This window comes from Herpailurus yagouaroundi, unplaced genomic scaffold (genome assembly GCF_014898765.1).
Source record: "Herpailurus yagouaroundi ecotype Mexico unplaced genomic scaffold, PumYag 208, whole genome shotgun sequence".
Lineage (NCBI taxonomy): Eukaryota > Metazoa > Chordata > Mammalia > Carnivora > Felidae > Herpailurus > Herpailurus yagouaroundi.
In genome coordinates this window covers 1,944,277-1,962,341 of record NW_024412439.1, presented here as the reverse complement: position 1 = coordinate 1,962,341, position 18,065 = coordinate 1,944,277, and the positions used below count along the sequence as shown (strand labels likewise).

The following is an 18,065-nucleotide window of genomic DNA, read 5'->3' as shown; positions in this document are numbered from 1 at the left end:
GCCTCCATAATAGCTTTTAAGTTTCTGTCAAAAAGACTTCTTAAATATCCACCAGCTGGTAGTGTGATGTAGCACACAAATGAAAACCTCAAAGTGACAAGTCTGTACTAAGCCATCCGCCACCACCAGGCCCTGGGCGGAACGCGGCACCCATCAGGGTCTGCTCTCCTCCCGGGATGTGCAGTCCTGTGGGAAAGCTAACAGCTTGTCACTGGGGTTGGCTCAGTAACCAGCCAGGCGTGCCTAACACCGCTGGACAGAGAAGCGGGGACCTGTCCCCAGCGTGGGACACCCACTCACAGGGACCCACAAATGACCCCTCTGCCTGTCCCCGTGCGGCAGCAATGCTGAGGGCCCCAGAAGGAAATGACCGCACGTGGACATGTCATGGGTGCCCCTGAAGCGAGCCAGTTGACCTACAACCTGGACCAGCTCTCCGGGTTGGATCAGAAGTGAGCTGCTGAGCCCCAGGCACACACATTTCCTAAGGAACTGGCCTGTTTCCTCCTCCGACGGGGACTTCTGAGAAGAGGCAATAAACTGCGGTAAGAACATGCCGACACCCACATCACCAACACCTCATCAGCAGCTCACCAAAGGGAAAAGACACATTCAGAAGACAAAAACAACTGCCAGCCTGACTGCCGCTCTTTCTGAGGATGGAAGAAAGCATTTGGGAGTCAGGACGGACTTGGGTATCGCTTAGTCCCACTCTCTCATTTATACCATCAAGGGGGAAACAGAGGCCCAGAGACCAGTAGGTAACTTTGCCCAAGGGGCCAGCCTGCCCCTCTCTGGAAGCCTCTGTCAGTCTTTGGCTCCACGGTCCGGCCCTGAAGCCCTCCTCCCCCTAGACCGGTTCCCCCTCTACACTTCCCATCTCCGCACCAGTACCAACAGCTTCCACAGTCAGCGTCTCCCCTCCCTCACCCACATCCAACTGGTTAATAAGCCCTTAGCAATCCAGCAAAGCAGAGAGTTCCTGAGTGCCCTCCCAGAGCCTCTGGAGGCTGAAGACCGGAGCCACCCCCAGCAAGGGAGGAGGGGACGAACTGCAGGGGGCACTGACCTCTTCCCACTGTGGCTGTTCAAGGGAAGGCTCTGGACCATCCTGGCAATGGTCACACAGAACACAAGGACCCCTGGGTACTCAACGAACAAACAACTTAGAGAAAACAAACCAAACTATTAACAGTGACTACAGGGGCAAGGCTATAGGTCCAGTTCAAGTTTGGTTCTTCCTACTTAGGTGAACTTTCCAAATTTTCTTTGATGACCATTCAAACAGGCACCCTCACCATTCTCTGAGACTTAGCGCAAAAAGAAAATCAGCCTGGAAATACCATACTGCAGATAATCTATTTTGGTAGAGTGGACTTAAACATAATCAGAAGAGAAAACGAGCTAACAAGATTTTTGTTAAAAAGTGAAAGAACTGGGGCGCCTGGGTGGCGCAGTCAGTTAAGCGTCCGACTTCAGCCAGGTCACGATCTCGCGGTCCGTGAGTTCGAGCCCCGCGTCGGGCTCTGGGCTGACGGCTCGGAGCCTGGAGCCTATTTCCGATTCTGTGTCTCCCTCTCTCTCTGCCCCTCCCCCGTTCATGCTCTGTCTCTCTCTGTCCCAAAAATAAATAAACGTTGAAAAAAAAATTTTTAAAAAAAAAGTGAAAGAAGTAAGTAAAAACAATGATGGGGTGGGATGAAGGAAGAAATAATGGGTTTGGTTTTGTTTCGATAATCATTTGTTTCTCTTTCTTCAAAGGTTAACATCTATCCAACACCTTGCATTCAGATTACAGTGATTTCTTGTGCTATTTACCATTTTCTTCTACCAATAAAATATAGTTTTTTTAATCAATAAAGAATGTCTTTTCTTTCATAATTTCTTGTTTCTCTTTAAAGCAGGGAAAGTGCTAGGGGCACCTGGGGGGCTCAGTTGGTTGAGCTTTTGACTTTGGTTCAGGTCATGATCTCACGATTCATGAGTTTGAGTCTGGAATCGGGCTCACTGCTGTGAGCATAGAACCCACTTCAGATCCTCTGTCCCCCTCTCTCTGCCCCTTCCCTGCTTGTGCTCTCGCCAAAATAAGTAAATTAAAAAAAAAAAAAAAAAAAAGGCAGAGACAGTGCTTTTTCAAAATGCAGGAGGAATCGGATTAGTTGCAAAGACCATGTTTTAAATTTTCTCTTTATACACTGGGTCTTCTCAATGATTACTTTTTATGACAAATGGAATTAAAGCACAAACTAGGTCCCAAGTATGAGACGTGGGTCCTGAATGGGCCAGAAGACCTGGTTACAAAGCTGTACTACCACTAAGCAGGCTTGAGATGTTCAGAGCAAAATCCCAGCCACTCCCCCCCCCCCCCAACCCTGGTCCCAGGAGTTAAGCCTTCTGCAGTTCTGGCCACAGAGAGGATCCCCTCAGAGCTTTCCCACTGGTTCCACTGGCAGGAAAACCATTGGAAGCTACATAATCCCTTTTACTTGGCTCCTCTGAGCTTAAACCACCATACTTTAGGGTCAGCTGTCCTCCCAGACTCCATCCTTTTCTTCTGTTTATCCCTGTCTTGTTTGCTGAACAAATGTGAAATGGCCTAAAACAGCAGCTCCCAACCCTGGCCACACAGATGAATATCTGGGGAACTTTGGAAAATACTTAGGCTCAGGCCACTTTGCCTAAACGATTAAAACAGAAGGTGGTGGGGACCCAACATCGGCATTTAAAACATTTTTTTTAATATTTATTTATTTTTGAGAGAAAGAGAGAGAGAGAGAGAGAGAGCAAGCGAGCAGGGGATGGGCAGAGAGAAGAGACACAGACTCTGAAACAGGCTCCAGGCTCTGAGCTGTCAACATAGGGCCCAATGCGGGCTCGAACGCACAGACGGTGAGATCATGACCTGAGCCAAAGTCAGAGGCTTAACCGATGGAGCCACCCAGGTGTCCCAAGCATCGGCATTTAAAAAAAAAAAGAAGCTCCCCAGGTTATCCTGACAAACTACATTGAGCCCAGTTGAGAATCACTGGCTTAGAGAAACCCACATAACAATGAAAAGCAAGTAAACAAAGAAACTCAAGCAACAGGGAAAGAGAAGGAAAAAAGAAAACAAAACAAAACAAAAGGCTGGGCCAAAAAGCAAGGTTAGAACCCAAGTGCAGGCCACACTAGAGCGGGCCCAAATGATCGACTTTGCGCTGAGCTTCCAGATGGCCAAGGCAAAGATGATTCACGCTGCCCACAAGACAGAAATAGACCTAATTCACAGAAGAGTTCTTCCTTGTCCTGGGACCTGAGATGAACACCTCTCTGGACCCTCCAAAAGAGGACACACAGCATGATGCGAGAGAGCATCTCGCCCCACAAGGCAGCCCCTGCGACGGGCACCCCACGAGTCAGCAGTTGACTTATTCAAGGCTGTTCGCTAACTCCTTGCTAGAAATAAAATCTAACAGAAATCAATGTCTACATATAAAACATGTTACCAAACCCACTTCCTTTTGCACACTGATAACAACATATCTAACCTAACCCCCTGACCTCCAGCACCTGACAACACAAGGGCAGACACTGTTTACTGAGGCATGGAAATAAAGGCAATGACTCATGAAAACACCAAGTCTGCCCCTATAACTCTGGAGTCAAAGTCAAGCATTTCCCTCAATGCCAATGCTAAAAAAAAAAAAAAAAAAAAAAAAAAAAGCCACTGCCCACCCTCAGACCCACAGTTGTGGTCTCTCAGGTCTAAGAAGAGGAGGGTGTCTCCCAGATGGCAGCCTCCTAAGCAGGCCTCATGGCCACCGAAAAAAAGCAACAGGCCTGAGTCCCTGATGTGGAGTATGCTTTTCTGTTACATATGATATACTTCAGTAAGAAGTTCTTTTTTTTTTTTTTTTTTTGCGACAGAGAGAGACAGAGCATGAGCAGGGGAGGGACAGAGAGAGAGGGAGACACAGAATCGGAAGCAGGCTCCAGGCTCTGAGCTGTCAGCACAGAGTCCAATGCGGGGCTTGAACCCACAGACTGTGAGATCATGACCTGAGCCGAAATTGGATGTTTAACCGACTGAGCCACCCAGGCGCCCCAATAAGTTCTTTTTATTTTTTATTTATTTATTTTTTTTTTTTTAATTTTTTTTTCAACGTTTATTTATTTTTGGGACAGAGAGAGACAGAGCATGAACAGGGGAGGGGCAGAGAGAGAGGGAGACACAGAATCGGAAGCAGGCTCCAGGCTCTGAGCCGTCAGCCCAGAGCCCGACGCGGGGCTCGAACTCACGGACCGCGAGATCGTGACCTGGCTGAAGTCGGACGCTTAACCGACTGCGCCACCCAGGCGCCCCAATAAGTTCTTTTTAAATGGGTTAAAAAATCAACGGATTATGGAAGTAGCCACCCCCCCACCCCTTTATGACGACATTTTCTTTTTGATCCATGCATCACATCACCCATTTCAAAGTAAGCGCGGACAAGTTAAAGTAGCAACCACTCACAATTGCCAAAGGTGGAAACAACCCAAATGTCCATCAACAGATGAACAGATAGACAAACTGTGGTCTGTCCACACGATGGAATATTATTTAGCCATAAAAAGGAATGACACACGTGACTCCAGGGCTGAACTTGGAAAACACTATACTCCGTGAAAGAAGCCAGACACAGAGGATCACACCCGTATGACTCCATGCCTATGAAATGCCCAGCACAGGCCGAGCACCCTAGAGAGAGAAAGCAGATTAGTGGTTTTCAGGGGCTGGGGATGGGAGGGATAGGGAATAACTGCTTAACGGGTACAGGTTTCCTTCTGGGGTGATGAAAAAAGTCTGTAACTACATTGTGGTGATGATTGCACAACAGTATATATATACTTTTTTTGAGAGAGACAGGCAGGGGGGAGCGGAGGGAGGGGGAGAATCTTAAGCAGGGTCCACGCCCAGTACAGAGCTGACATGGGCTCGATCTCATGACCCTGGGATGAGGACCTGAGCTAAAATCAAGAGTCGGACGCTCAACTGAGTCATCCACATGCCCCAGTGTAAATATACTTAATGCCACTGAATTTTTTTTTTAATTTTTTAATGTTTATTTATTTTTGAGAGAGAAAGAGACAGAGATGAGTTGGGGAGGGGCAGAGAGAGAGGGAGACACCGAATCTGAAGCAGGCTCCAGGCTCCTGAGCTGTCAGCACAGAGCCTGACGCGGGGCTCGAACCCATGGACCGTGGGATCATGACCTGAGCTGAAGCCAAACACTTAACCGACTAAGCCACCCAGGAGCCCCTTAATGCCACTGAATTCTTAACACTTTGAAATGGTTACCATGGTAAATTTTGTGTTACATGTATTTTGCAATTAAAAAAATTAATAGAGTTAAAAAAAAATTAAAAAAAAATTAATGGCAAAATTCTCGTTGTGCTAATAAAAAAATTCAACCCACATCAAGATTTTGTATAAAGATCACCCACAAGTACAGAAAGTCAGCTTCTACTCCAGAGCACACGAAATCAAAATTAGGATGCCTGGTGTTTAGTCTCCACTTAAAAGCAAGTTTCCAGGGGCATCTGGATGGCTCAGTCAGTTAAGCATCCAACTTCAGCTCAGATCATGATCTCGCGGTTCGTGAGTTTGAGCCCTGTGCTGACAGCTTGGAGCCTGGAGCCTGCTTCCGATTCTGTATCTCCCTCTCTCTGCCCCTTTCCTGCTTGCACACACGCATGCGCACTCTCTCTCAAAAACAAAGATTAAAAAAAAAAAAGATTACAAAAACAAGTTTCCAAAGAGTCTGTATCTGCTAGCGATACATACCGAAGCACTGATCAATGAAGTAAGTCTGGGATTTGCTTTGAAATAATCGAAGAGGGGAAAAAAAAAAAAAAAAAAGGAAAGAAAGAATCGAAGAGGGGTAGGGGGAAGGATCCTAGATTAAAACTGCTGAAGTGGGGTGCCTGGGTGGCTCAATCAGTTAAGCGTCCAACTTTGGCTCAAGTCATGATCTCACAATTCATGAGTTTGAGCCCCGCGTCCAGGCTCTGAGAGCTCAGAGCCTGGAGACTGCTCTGGATTCTGTGTCTCCCTCTCTCTCTGCCCCTCCCCTGCTCGTGGTCTGTTTCTCTCTCTCTCTCTCTCAAAAGTAAATAAACATTGGGGCGCCTGGGTGGCGCAGTCGGCTAAGCGGCCGACTTCGGCTCAGGTCACGATCTCGCGGTCCGTGAGTTCGAGCCCCGCGTCAGGCTCTGGGCTGATGGCTCAGAGCCTGGAGCCTGTTTCCGATTCTGTGTCTCCCTCTCTCTCTGCCCCTCCCCCGTTCATGCTCTGTCTCTCTCTGTCCCAAAATAAATAAACGTTCAAAAAAAAAAAAAAAAAGCAAATAAACATTAAAAAAGGAAAAAAAACTCCTGAAGCTCAGTGCTGGGAGTTCACTGAACTAGTCTATTTTTCTATGTTTGAAATTCCCCATAATGAAAAGTTTTACTTTGTTTTCAAGCAAGTTCCCCAATACCCTTAATATGCTAGATAATGCTCCGCACAGGCAAAAGAACCAGATGCCCTTAAGCTGTCAAGTTCTGGGGGCTCTGCCCAGTGTCCTCCACCTGAGTCCTACAGTTCAGGGTCACTGTGGTGGCCCGTCCACAAGAGGCCACACAAGGGGCTCCTCAGAAAAGAACCAGAGCCCCAGGTGAGACCGCCAGGCAGCGACACAGAGTCCTCTGACCTGGTCCTTCACACTGTAAACCAACACATCACGTAGGCCTCGAGATGCCTCCCCCAAATTCAGCGAGGGTCTGGAAACAAGGAAACCTTTCACTGAACTGCCTTTAACAGAGCCAGGGGACCCCCCTACCACTGCAAACGGAGCTCGCCTCCCAGCCCCAGGGAAGCAGGAGGCTGCCAGGCTCTTCCTAGATGCAACAGGTGGTTAAAATTGCAATCACCTATCCACTTGTTTCTCCTCCTCCCTCTTGGAGAACCACATGGAGGTGGGGGGGCAAGGCCAGCATCCATACCACCCTTCCCACTGAATTCCCAGTAGGTAGGAAAGCACATGGCATAGAGTAGAGGCTCAGCTAAATGTTTGCTGTGTGATCCTGACTTCTGATGGACACTACTCTCAAGGTGCATCGTAAAGACTTGCTTCTCACAAATGCCGATGCAAGATATCAAATGGAAGGCACCAGAATGTACCGGTGTGGGGTGCCAGGAAAGGAGAGGACAGGAGGCAAGGAGTTATCGTTCAAATAACGCCCACCTAAAATAGCATCAGAGATGCTCTGGAATGTAGAGGCCTGGGTCAGGGAGAGGGGGGAATGGAGAGGAGGGTGGGAGACAAGTGTCTAAGCAGAGAGGGTGGAGCGTGAGGGCAAGGAGGAGGGCATCGAACAGGGAGGTTGGCAAGCCCCACCACCCTGAACAGGAGACACCGCCGTGACGAACTGTGTAGGGTCCTGGGTCTCCAGAGCAGGGCCCAGGCCACGAAGGGAAGTGAGCAGGCATCATGGGAGGGGTGGGGGCTGCAGAGAACTGGCACACGAAGCCCCATCCAGAGATGGCGCCGACACTGGCACTGGCACTGACCCACTGTTGCCAGGCAACAGTGCAGGCCCCTGGCTGCCAAGTGTTCTGATTTGTCAATGAAGCTGCAAGTCCGGATTGCTATGTAAGATCTCCTGATTTTCATGTTGGCAACTGCGGTAGACAGAATAATGGCTTCCCAGAGATGTCCACATCCTAATCCCAGTTACATGGCAAAGGGGGATTAAGGCAGCAGATGAGATTAAGGTTTCTGAACAGCTGACCTCAAAATAGGGAAGATCCTGAATTACCCCTGTAATGGCAAGGATCCTTAAAAGTGGCAGTGGGACGCAGAAAAGTCCCTGTCAGAACGATGCGGCATAAAGACACAGCCTAACTGTGGCTGGCTTTGAAGACAGAAGGGGCCACCAATCAAGGGATGAGGGCAGCCTCCAGAAGCCGGAAAACACGAGGAAACAGATCTTCTCCTAAGGCCTCCAGAAAGGAGCACTGCCCTGGCTGCACCATGATTTTAGCCCACTGAGACCCGTGTGAGAATTCTAACCTACACAACTGTTGTTTTAAGCCACTGCATTTGTGATCATTTGTTACAGCAGCCAGAGGAAACTAACAGGGCAACCAACTTTAATTCCTTAAAAAGGCCCAGCACAGCCCAGACAAAATACATCTGTGGGCCGCATGGGGCCTGTGGACCACTCTTGTCTAGTCTACTCTAAGAAGAGTTGAGGGCTGGGCCACCTCCTAGGTACCCAGCACAAGAGCCTGGCACGTGATCTCTCGGACATGCATCCCAGGGTGAACTGCTAGGTCCCTTACCTTTATGACCTGGTCATGAAATTCTCCAGGGATTTCTGGAAAATACAGCTGCTTGGGGCACCCAGCTGGCTCGGTCGGTAGAACATGCAACTCTTGCTCCTAGAGTCATGAGTTCAAGCCCCATTTGGGCACACAGCTTATTTACAAAAGAGAAAAAGACAAAAACAGAGCTATTTGACCGTCAAGAGCTCCATTCCCAAAGGACCTGTTAGCCATAGCACGGCACATGGCCCAGACCTCACCCTGGGACCTGGGAGAGTGGCCTAGAGCAGAGGGTGGAAGAGGTGAGAACCCCTCTCAGCCCCGCCTTCTCCTGCAGAAAGAAAGAAGTGAGGGCTTCTCAGCTCCCTGGGGAAGCCTCCAGGCCCTCTCTCCCGGCCACCCACAGGGCACTCTCTTGCTGTCAGGGACTCCCCTGCACCTACAGCAATGAGATCACTTTGGTTTTTTTTTTTTGTTTTTTGTTTTTTTTTTCTGAAACAGCAGAGGAACACTTTTCAAATGAGCTGTTTTTAGTTTCCCACGTGCAGAGCAGAGCAGAGCTGCTCCAATCAGAGGCAGCGTGGAGGACCCAGGGCGCTGCCCACTCGCCACCAAAAGACTGTGTGAAAGCCACGTCCCGACTCAGGGCGCGCTAAGCAGTCCGCCTGTTCCGCCTCACGTCCGGCCCTTCCTCCTCCACACCCTCGCTCAGCTCGAGCTCACACCTTCGCCTTCAGCCCTTGGCCCGGCCCTGTTCTCTGGCCTGGAGGCCTCTCCTCTGCGTCCCCCAGAGCTCCCCCTTTCCCTGCAAGACTCTACCTACCTACCCTTTCCCCTGAAGCCTTCAGCCTCACTCTGGGTATCTGATACCACTTTTTACCCTCCCTCCCAGGCTGCCATCACTTATCCTTCCGTCAGGAGCCACTCTCTGTGCACCATAAGCTATGTGAGCCCAGGAACTTACACCTCTCCATCCGTGTATTCCCAACCTATGGAGCACAGTACATATGTGCTCAATAATCATTACAGAATTAATTGGACCGCAAACTAATTTCTTTGTGAAAATATAATAAATTATGATGTTGTGATATGCATGAAATGCACCAGGTAAAACCTCTCTTCCAGACATCTTCCACTAAAAGCAAATCTACCTCAGTTAGGTACTCTAAATTACAACTACCTTTAATGGAACTTCTGTGAACAAATGTAGTTTTAAGTTTTACAAGCGGTGTTTGCTGCAGTCATTACAATCAGGGGTGTAGGAAGGAATCTGGCTCGTAGGCTTGAATGGCCAGATAAGAACCCGCCGTGCCCGCTCCATACTCCTGGCTGAAAATCAGGGGGGAGGAACATTGCCAAACAGGTGGGGCACAATCTTTTCTCCGGCCCTCACCCAGTTTACACTCTCTGCTGGGCCAGCCCCCTTTTGCAAAGTAGCTCAAAGGCAAACCTCAGCAGCCCAGGGCGGGGGGGGGGGGGGCGATCTCTCCCTGGCACGATTCCACCTTACGTGCTGCCCCCTCCCTCTTTCCTCAAGCTGGTTCCTCGGTTACTCTACAGTAGCTCAGAGCCCAGCACCTCATATCTCATCACTGCAAAGGCTTCTTGCTCTCCTCGTGCTCCAATTGGCTCCCACCTTCTAATCCCTGACACGCCCAGAGGCTCCCCTGAGCACACAGTTCATCTTGCTGGCCCACACAAACCATGAACATCATCTGGGGTACTTCTAAAAAAAAAAAAAACGACTGGCTTTTCCTCCATGGTCTGGGGTGGGGCCCCATCACAGGCATTTTTAAAAAGCTTTCCAGGCCATGTGACCTGCAGGTGCAGCCAAGGGTAAAAACTGCAGGCTCTCAGGGTGTCACATCCACTCTCCCCAGCCAGCACGGAGGCCCCCGGGGCACCTGCCTCTCCCCAAACAGAACCGGACCCCAGGACCTCCCTTCACTCTGACGCGCACCCTCATGCTGTTGCTGGAACTGTGACCTATCTCATCTCACCGATCTGCCGGGTCAGGCCCTGCCAGAGGGCCCCACCCCAAACACTTGAGCGCCCTACTGCCCACACCACCAAATCCCAAGGCCGCTGCCCCATCAGAGCCAGTGGCCATCGGGCCACCTCTGTCCTCACTGTTCCCAGCATCCCCCAGGCAGAGCTGCTTCTGTGTACATGGGGTGCCACGCACACCCCACACACAGGCCCCAGCCCACGCCCACCCCAAATTTCGCCCCCTGATGTTCCCTCGACCTGAAATGCCTTCCCATTTGTCCTCTATACCCGGATACTGGTCCCTGTCCTTTGAGGTCTACCTCAAATCCTACCTTCTCCCTGACATCTTCCCTGACTCTTCTAGATTTTTCTGCATTCTTGATGTCCTAACAAAGAATCAAAATCACAGCTTAGCAAACCACCAGCTTCTATTGTCTCACAAATACTAACTGTCTTCTCGATCAGTGGCAAGACACATAGCATTCCCCCGACGCGCATCATCTTGACAAGAGACCACATGTCGCAGATTTTCCAGGTCGACGGTGACCTCAAATATTCTGCCCTAATGTCATAGAATGGTCCTCGGCTTGATCCTCATGCTTTTGCATCAGCTGAACTGCCTCTCATGAAGTGGCATAAAAGTTATTCCCCTCATCATGTGTTTCCCAAACGTTGGGATCCCAGGTACAGTCATTATACCCCAGGACAGCACTGGATATCACCAGGCACTCGCGGAGAAGTCACTTTCAAGTAAATATGTGATTTTTTAGCCTGTCAGTATTCCTCCACTGCTATGACTTTTCTGGGGAGGGAGGAAGGACGGGCCCGGGGCGGACTCTGCAGAACCAACTTCCAGCTCTGATGATTTATTCACCTCGGCCTGAAAGCGTTTACAGAACAACAAATTTGAGTCCAAACCTCCAGGGCCTCCCAAGAGTGCAGGGCAGGTACTGACACATAGCTGTTTACCACTCCTTGGCTTGGGAGCTGCAGGCAATTTTTAAACCTTGGGAAAGTGATCACACCCCAACCTCCACATACACTGTTAAGACCAGAAAAATGACCCATTTGCTACAAGTCACATGTTAATTGCCTACTGAGGAAGGAGACACTTTATATTTTTATTTACATAACTGTTTAAGACTAACAAGTTCCTCTGTGTGAATTTGATCACGTTTTAACAACAGCATTAACCAGAGGATTTTTTTTTTTAGTCCTTAATTCTCATGTGTCATGTTTACAGAACCAATGTGCAGAGCTTCAGGATTACAGAGTAAAAAAGAAATGAGCCCTTTCCTCAGAGCAATTTGGGCAATTATTTTAACACAGTTTCGCAAACACAAAAACCTTTACCAGCCCACACAGACTTCCTCCCAGCCAACCCAGCTGGGGTCCTCCCAGGCCCCCGCTGTAAGCATCCAGGCAGATGTACATCTTAGAATTTACTTCTGTGGCCTGGACAGGGAGGTGAGGTCTTGCCACAGAAACAGCTTCATGAGGCTCCAAAACCAGACAGGTATGGGACGGGATGGGTACACATGAACCAGCCTGACCCCCCTGAGCTGGTCTACTCATCTGTGAAACGTGTACTTCCCAGGGTTGCTACGAGGGTTTAGCAAAGCAATGGGAGCACCTGGCATGGCTACAGAGTGAGGCAGTGAAAATAATGTGGTTTTGAGTCTGACACAGGTGGCAGCAAAAACTAGGTGGGGTACTTACTGGCTGTGTGGCCTGGGGCAGGGTGCTGAACCTCTGAGCCTTAGTTTTTGCATATGCAAAAAGGGAAATCGTGACAGGCCTTGGAGGAACAGAATGAAATTAAATATTGTACGTAGATGGAGTAGCATAGGGCCTGGCACACAGGAGACATTAGAAAACCATTAGGGCGTTGTCTCTTTCTCTCTCTCTCTCTCTCTCTCTCTCTCTCTCTCTCTCTCATACACACACACTTACACAGACCATGTTTGGTTTTGATGGACAAGACGATAATTACTATTGGTGGAAAATGAATTTTTCCCCCCAAACCCTAAACACCAAAGAATATTAAATCAATCTGAACCATGGGGAGGGAGGAGGAATGACTTCCATTAACACCAGTGGCCATCCCTAATGGCCCCGTGGGAGTCTGTCTGGTGCCCTGCCCTTTCTCAGCTGCATTTCTAAAAAGCCTTGACAGTGAACATCTTGTTTGATGTGTGGGAATGATGAACCGGCTTTTCTAACAGAATCCTAGATTTAGCGCCTCTTTGAAGGGCACTGATGTCTTACATTCCCTTCATTAAGGAAAACATCCCAACTAACTCCCATAGTGATGATGCCTGTGACCACGGTCCAAGTTATCATCACATAAGAACGAAGCGAAAACATCTGACAAACCAAAGTCCCTTCCCAAGTGTCATGCCATCATCTTCCGAGCAATCCAGAAGCATTTCAGAGGCAGGAAACCACTGCTGTGTGTGAGCGCCCTCAGCACAGTCGCCCAGTGCTGACACCTTCACACGCCTTCTTATTCGGTCCTCTGGGCCAGGGTTCCCGAACCTGGTTCCTGGACCTGGCGCATCAGGAACACCTGGAAACTGGCTGAAAATGCACCGTCTCAGGCCTCACCTCAGACCTACTGAATCAGACACTCTGGGGCGGAGCCCGGCAACGTGTCTAATGGGCCACGGGGTGATTCCAATGCACGCTTGGAGTCTGAGAAACACTAGTCTGTTCTGCAAGATGGTTACTATTAGCCCCACTTCAGAGATGCAGAAGATGAAGCTCCTTGAGTATAGTGCTCAACGCCACCCAGCCAGGAGACCAATTTGTACCCACGTCTGGTTCCACAGCTATTTCTCACACGGACTTTGTAGCCAAACTGTCTGGACCATGTGGTGCTCTCAGCTACTGAGCCACCAGGATGCGACGATGACATTAGCTTAAGAGGGGTGGGAAAGAGGAAGGACGGAGCCTGCACTCAGAACTGATTAATTATAGATGCTTTTAAACCCACATCATGCATCAGCCCTAGATGGTCGGCCATCCCTCAGGACGAGCCTGCTTCTCCCTGCTCCATTTATCAGCGGGGTTGCCACGAAGGGAAGGCGGAGGGGGGAGTCCTCTGCACAGCCCTCTGTGCACCCACTTCCTGGCACTGCTTTGAACAGAAAGAGAAGTTACCTGCTCTGTCTCCAGAACGCTTGAGAATGCAGCCTTGACACCCACAGGAAGGCTTTTCTGTGCCCAGGCACAAAGCAGGTTCCAGTACCTGGGGATGCTGGGAATGAGTCACCACAAAGAATCCAATGCATGGACACGGAACATTTTAACAATGTTGCAGATCTGGTTCAAAGGAGGCAAGCCTCTTTCTTTTCTTTTTCTTTCTTTCTTTCTTTCTTTCTTTCTTTTTCTCTTTCTTTCTTTTTTTTTTAATCTAACCCTAAATCTAGCGTCCGTCAGTTCAATTGGTTCATTAAACTCTTGACATTCAACTTACAGTGGTTTCATTGATCCTAAGGTCAGGGAAAAGAAATCTCATTCACAATTTCCAACTTTCTACAGAAACTCGGTGGTGATCTTCAGATCACAGGCTTATCCTATATAATAAATTAAATGAGCACACGTAACACTGAGGGGCTTTATACAGGAGCTGGTGGAGGAGGAGGCACCCAGGTTTGGGAATCACACAGACCTTGGTTTGGCTGCTGGCTGTGCGAATTCCTCATAGGTTACCTAACATCCCTGGGCCTCCATTTTTCCACTCACAGATGGGTGGTGATCCCTGTGTCATAGGTCGATGTGAAGACAAAATGAAATGACATTAAAAAAAAAAACAACAAAAAACAAAGTCTGCTGAAACAACTTTGCATTTCAAGACATGAAAAACTTAACCATCTGACAGTAAAAATAGATGGAACCAAACAAGTCCATAGATGGACGGGATACACTCACTCAACGGCACGTACACTTATTTCACTGTATCTGTTTTCCCAAGTTTCTATTTTTAGACCCCTTCAGACCAAGGAAAATACCATCGACGAAGTTATCAGAAAGCTTGTCAATGTTCAAAAACTCAACCGATGGCCATAGTCGTTTCACAAGGCCAAACAAAATGTGCTCTCTCCCACCCTCGACGACCTTAGTGACGTCACTCAGTCCCTTGCCAACTTGCAGGAGGGCTTCATACAAGTCTCTTCGTCTCTCTGAGACTTGGTTTCTCCAGTGAGGCAAAAGGCATAAGAGTATTTTGGAACCCCAACAAACCCGCTGGAATCCCAGCCCCATCACTTAGTGGCTGTGTGGCCTTGAGCACAGGACTTCAGCACCTGGGTCTCAGTTCTCACAACTGCAGGTGGGGGAATAACACACATGTGGCTGAAGACGCCCATGTGCCATGTGACGTGACACACCCAGATGACAGATGACTGCGGGACCAACAGTAGTGGTTTTTGCAAGAGCAAGGCGAAATAGTGGAGCCTGTAGCAGGGGACCAATCAAAGTTTGTTCCTCTGCCCCCAGGAGTTATTCACATCCTAGACCTGTTCTGAGCACCGACCATGTGTCAGAGCCTGAGCTGGGTACTGGAGAAGTAAGCAAAGACTGGGAGGGCGGTCGCTGGCCTCAAAGATGTCACAGTGCCGCAAAAGCCCGATACTGAGACAACGTGACTAAGTGCCCCGAAAGGCTGTTTGGGGTGGTGAGGCTTGAAGAGAAGGGTTTGAGGGACCCAAACACTGGTGGAGGTGGCCGGCAAAGGCCTGACAGAAGAGGTCTGTTGAAACTGAACACGTGAATAGAAAGCCCAGCAGACAAACAGGGGAGTAGAACTAGAAAATTCCTCATATCCTCCCCAACCTCAAGTTCCCCAAATGCAAGCCCTGTCATTTCTCCAAGGCTCAGGGTCACCAGCTACTCATGCCATAAAGCGACAACCACCGCAGTCATCCGGGCCCCATCACTCTGACAGGAAGGTTCTGGGGAACAACAGTAAGACCAACTGCCAAGAAGCTTTAACAACTTTAATGCGCTTCCCAAGAGGGTGAAAAGGACAATTCCTGCATGAAAATTTCTTGGCACTTTAGTCCACAAAGAACTGGAAGATGCCCTCTTCCTAATAAAATCTTCAAAAAGAAATGAATAAAAAGCCCACTCTTTGGGGCGCCTGGGTGGCTCAGTCGGTTGAGCGTCCGACTTCGCTCAGGTCACGATCTCACGGTCCGTGAGTTCGAGCCCCGCATCAGGCTCTGTGCTGACAGCTCAGAGCCTGGAGCCTGCTTCAGATTCTGTGTCTCCCTCTCTCTCTGGCCCTCCCCCCGTTCATACTCTGTCTCTCTCTGTCTCAAAAATAAATAAATGTTAAAAAAAAAAAAAAAAAAAGCCCACTCTTTAAGTGCAGCAAGAGCCCAGCCATTAAAACAAATCAGAGCCCTAAAAACACATCTACTTTTGTAGGACTCCTACCAGAATCCCAAGTCTCAGGCAATCCACACCTTATCATGGAAGGCAGTTACATTAAGAGGCATCCACTGTATTTCTGCAAAGGCTTTTTTACAAGGGATGGGTCATTTCTAAGGCTGCATATACCAAACGAGGTATCCTCATTTGAAAGTTTTACATTTCTTCACATGCACCACGGGTGTTTGGTACAGCACATCTTGCTGGGAGAAGAGTTCTCCACCGAACTCCCCCATCTGCCAAACTCAAGGTTCAAGGAGGCAAAAAGCCTGTGGAAACCAGGAGAGATCAGTACATCCCACGGGACAATCCAAACTTGCTCCTGTTCCAGGACCTTGCGGGGAAACAATCGTGAATCATGTCTCACAACAATTTGCACTTTACCCAACTCTACTAGCTGGTGTCTCATTCAGCGCTTACAAAAGAAAAGCCCAGTGCGACGGGTAACATGACTAACCGAATATGAGAACTAAAGAAACTAGTAAGCTTTAAAATATGAAAGGGAAAATACAGATACATAAAAGATCAGATCTTGATGGCTTCCCCAACACCATCACTTACCCCAAATACACTCACTGGCACAAGAACAATTTGGAAACAAACTGTAGTCCCTCCTGATGTTCATTTAAATACAGACGAAAACTTAATTATCAGTGCAAACTCAATCACTGCTGTGCAGGGTTCAGGATCTGATATTGCCAGCACCTATCATCTGGTATCTAGGGCTACAAGATGCACATGTTTTCGGCCAAATCTTCATTATCTTACGTAATTGGGGTGGGGGGGAGAGTAATTAAAATTCACCTTTTTCTATCCCTTTAACCTCCTGTTGCAATCTCTTCTTTCACAGGGCATTTTCTGGAGGTGGAAAGCAAGAACTCATACTTCACATCTTTTCGTGCCTGTTATCTTGTGTTGAATGTTAAAAATAAAAGGGGGAGGGGGAGGGGGATAATATCCTGAACATCTCTCTTAAAAAAAAAAAAAAAAAAAAAATTCTAAAATGTCCTGGAAAGCAAGCCCCGGAGACCAACCGTCTAGTTCTGGCGGTGACACAGTACCAGTGCGTGACCTTGAGCAAATCACTACATCTCTGGACCTCAGTTTCCCCCGTCTGAACCCCAATGATGGTCAGGCCCCGTCCTCTCTTAAAGCACAGATTTCAGATGCATCCCCGGGACGAAACAGCGAAGGGACCCCCGGCCGATGTCCCAGGGCGGAGGAATGGGCTTTCACGGGCCCCTTCTGGGGTTTCAGGGGACAACAAGCTGTCCCCACTCTCCCCGCCCCCCCGCAAAGCCACTGGGCCAACTTCAGGTCGCAAACAAAAACCTGTTGGCACAGACTCCTCTAGGAACGGCCAGCCTCTCCCAACACGCTCTGCTCAGGGGGAGCCGCCCCACGGGCAGAGAGGGTCTCCTTGAAGAGGCCGGCCCCCACGCACCCATAAACCCACCCGGATCAGCCGAACGGGACCGCCGGGCGGGGTCTCTGCCATCCCACGCGGAACAAAAGGCAGCTGGAGCCCGGCTCTGCCGCCCCCGTCCCCGCTGTGCTGTGGGGGTCGGGGGTGGGGAGGGAGAACCTGGTCCCTGGGGAGGGAAAGGGGCCCCGCTCCAGCCCGAAGGAGAGGGGCGACGGGATGGGATCCCGGACAGCGGGGACCCCCCCCCAATTCCTGGAGGAAACGGGGGCTGGGCTGTGCACGGGGGCGGGAGGGAGGAAAGGGGTGCCTGGCCCGAGGTGGGGAGGAAAGTGATCTGGGGAGGAGGGGCGGGGTGGTTCCAAGCCGAAAGGCAAGAGGATGGGGGCCCGGAGAGGGCTCCTAGATCTGGGGTGGGAGTAAGAGGAGCCTCAGACTCAGAGAATATAAAAGCAAAAGCTCCCCGATAGGGAAACGGGGTGGGGGGGGGGGGTGGGGGTCTTTGCAGCGGAAAGAGGGATCCAGGTGGGGAGGGGGGCCATGCCCCAGCCCGTGGGGACGGGCCTGGCTGGAAAGAAAAGGGTCCCACCCGAGGCAGGGACCCAGCTGGGGCAGCTGGGGTGCATGCTCTGGGGGGCGGGCTGGAGGGGAGCCGCTCTGCGAGGGCGTCCGCGCCCTAGGGAGGGGAGGGTCCGCGCCCTGGGGCCCCGCTCCCGCCCCCCGAGGCGCGTGGGCCCCGCTCACCTCCGCTCCTCCGAGCCCGCCCGGGTGCGCGGCTGCGGCCGCCGCCAGCGCTGAGGAGGCGGGAGCGACCGGAGCCTGCGGAGCCGCCGCCGCAGCCGCCGCCGCGTCCAGCTCCGTTTGACACCCACACACCAGCCAACATGGCGG

The 18,065-nt window shown here is 50.1% G+C and overlaps 1 protein-coding gene across 3 annotated transcripts in view; it reads right to left on the bottom strand.

The window, feature by feature from the left end:
* EPN2 (epsin 2) overlaps positions 1-18,059 on the bottom strand; it is a 93,793-nt gene extending 75,734 nt beyond the window's left edge. For 2 of the 3 annotated variants that reach the window (XM_040453054.1, XM_040453055.1), the window contains exon 1: positions 17,919-18,059. The gene's annotated coding sequence lies outside the window, so the exon portion shown is untranslated. The remainder of the gene's footprint in view (positions 1-17,918) is intronic. The other variant, XM_040453056.1, reaches the window with a different exon arrangement.
* Between the last annotated feature and the right edge of the window lie 6 nt (positions 18,060-18,065).